Source organism: Suricata suricatta, chromosome 17, assembly GCF_006229205.1.
Source record: "Suricata suricatta isolate VVHF042 chromosome 17, meerkat_22Aug2017_6uvM2_HiC, whole genome shotgun sequence".
Lineage (NCBI taxonomy): Eukaryota > Metazoa > Chordata > Mammalia > Carnivora > Herpestidae > Suricata > Suricata suricatta.
Window position 1 is genome coordinate 2738673 of NC_043716.1, and position 2987 is coordinate 2741659.

Below are 2987 nucleotides of genomic sequence, written 5' to 3' on the forward strand. Positions count from 1 at the left end.
TTCTTACTGCTGAAAACAAACCAAAAAGGCTTCAAAAACCCCCTAAAAACCCGCAAGAAGGCAGACGTGTACTTGAGCGCAGCTCTTGCCGCTGCACTCCTGAGCTCGTGGGTAGGCGAGCTGCAGCGCTGCACTCGACCTCCAAGGGCAGAGCGAACCCCAGGCCAGTGCCCCAGGGGCAGCTGGGGCTGAGACGTGGCCCTGAAGGCCGTCAGGCAGACGGCCGGTGGCCAAGGGGTGGTCAACGCCCACAATGCCCTCTTACGGACCTCGTCACAGCTTGTGAGGTGCGAGTTCTCGTTCAACACACACTTAAAAACGTTTTTTTTTTTCCAATGTTTATTTTTGAGACACAAAGTGAGCAGAGGAGGGGCAGAGAGAGAGAGGGAGACACAGACTCTGATGCAGGCTCCAGGCTTTGAGCTGTCAGCGCCTGATGCGGGGCTTGAACTCAGGAACTGTGAGATCCTGACCTGAGCCGAAGTTGGTCGTGTAACCGGCTGATCCCACCCAGATGCTCCCACAAATCTTTTTAATTGAAGCACCATCAATCTACAACACTACATTGATTTCAGGTGTACGACACACTGATTCAGTGGTTCTATACCGGACTCAGCGCTCCCCACGGCAGTCCCGGGGCAGTGAGCACCCGAGGGATCATTACCTGCTCCATTTCACCGAGGAGCTTGGAGTTGGGGGGCGGGGATTGTTCAGTGAAATCTTTCTTAGCCCACTTTCCATTGTATTCTAGTAAAACTGAACTTCACAGGCCTCTTAACAGAATTCTAGAGATTAGCCTGAAAAATGCACGTCTTCGTTAGTAAGGAACAAAGACAGTGTCTGAAAGATACGGCAACCTTCGCTCCCCCGAAAGGGGTGGAGGTAGGGGCCATACCAGTCCAGTTGGACAAAGTATCTTTCTTAAGAACATCCATTTGCTTCTGTGCAAAATGAAGACTTGCACGAACGTTCGCAACTGGTATCAATTTTCTGTTAGAATAATCCGCTCTTGCGAGGGTTACTTGAGCAGAGGGGTTTTGTAAGTCTTCCAAGACTTTAGAAATTGTTGCTACATCTTATAAAAACGACCTCTGAAATAAACTGTCCTTCTGATGGGTTGCGGCTGCCGGCTGAACCGTGTCCCCCTCACCCCTCCTAAAAAGATGCTGAGGTCTCTGGATGCAGACGACCGAGTTAGAGGGACCTCACCCAACATGATGGGTCCCTGTAAGACGGGGGCTCTCGGACGCGAGGGAGACAGACACACACAGGTGTGAGGGCACAGAGAGAGGTCACCTGCAAGTCACCGGCGTCTACCACAAGCCAGTCTCCCTCGGGGCCCTGGGAAGGAACCAAACCTGCTGGCACCTTGATCTTGGACTTGTGGCTTCCAGAACTGTGAGAGGACACATTTCTGTTGTCAGAGTGCTCCCCACTCGTTTGCTAGGGCAGCCCCCAGAAACGAATACAGCCGCCCTGAAAATATCGTAGCAAGTACAGAGCTCCAGATCAGTTGGGTTTGTTATAGAATCGCTAGGCGTGTCTCCCTTCTCCCGTGTGCACAATGAAAAAAAGGAAAAACCCTCACGTAACTTGAGTCTGTTTCAGCTAGACAGAGAGCCCAGGGACACTTGGGTGGCTCCGCTGGTTGAGTCTGACTCTTGATTTCAGCTTAGGTGGTAGCTGCATGGTCATGGGAACTGAGCCCTGGGTGGAATCCCCCAGCTTGAGATTCTCCACGCACCCCCGCCCTCTCTTAAAATAAACATCAGACAGCCCGGATCTGATTCCAAGCCAGTGGTCTCCCAGCGCACTGCGGCCGCACGCACGCACGCACGCACGCACACACGGCATTAGCTAACTACCTGCTGCTTTTTCTTCTGTGGTCAGCCTTTGCTCACTTTCGCTTGGCTGCTCTTTTCACTATTAATTTCTAAGTGTGATTTTAACACTTAATGCCTTACACGTTCCAAATGTAAATTCTTTCTCTCCCAGTGTCATTTATCTTTTCTAATTTTTAAAAAATGTTTTATTTATTTTTGACACAGAGAGAGACAGAGCATGAGCGGGCAGGTCAGAGAGAGAGGGAGACACAGAATCAGAAACAGGCTCCAGGCTCTGAGCTAGCTGTTAGCACAGAACCCAACATGGGGCTTGAACCCATGAATGTGAGATCTGACCTGAGCTGAAGTTGGAGGCTCAACTGACTGAGCCACCCAGGAGCCCCCATTTAACTTTTGTTTCGGGTTTTAAATGGCACTATGGTGTCTGAAGTTCATGTACTGCTTGGGAAGGGTTTCTCCATCCCAAGATCACAAAAATTCTCCATGCTGCCCCCCATATTTTTATAGTTTTGCGTTTTGCTTAAGAATCAGATTGCACTTTCCCCTGATGGACAGCTCAAGATCTAGTACCATTAACTGAATAACCCAACTCCTCCCTGCACCTGTGGACACCACTTTTACTACAAGTTCTTGTTTTTTTTTTTTTTGGCATGTTAAATCTTTTTTCAATGTTTATTTATTTTTGAGAGAGAGAGAGAGAATCTGAAGCAGGCTCAGAGCTGTCAGTGCAAAGCCTACATGGGGCTTGAACCACGAACCGTGAGATCATGACCTGAGCCGAAGTCAGACTAAGCCACCCAGGCGCCCCGATCACAAATTCTTAAAATACACTGAGGTCTGTTGTGGCCTGTACTTCTACTCCGACCTCACGCTGCCGTCTTCAGCCACGGGCCACAGAATGCACGTCCACATATTCTGAGTGGCCGTGTGGTGCCCCGCCCCCGACCCAGGAAGACAGCAAAGCTGTGGGTCACCTCACCTCTCACCCCACGAGCTGACCACGGGGCTCCCGGCTTACCAGTGACTAGGAGGTAGTCAGTCAGCACGGGGAGGGATGGGAACATTTGAAAGTTGGGCCTCCCAGACCCCTCCGCCCCCTGCCAGGCTGAGTGACCAAGGGGCAATGGAGAGTGAGGTCCTGGC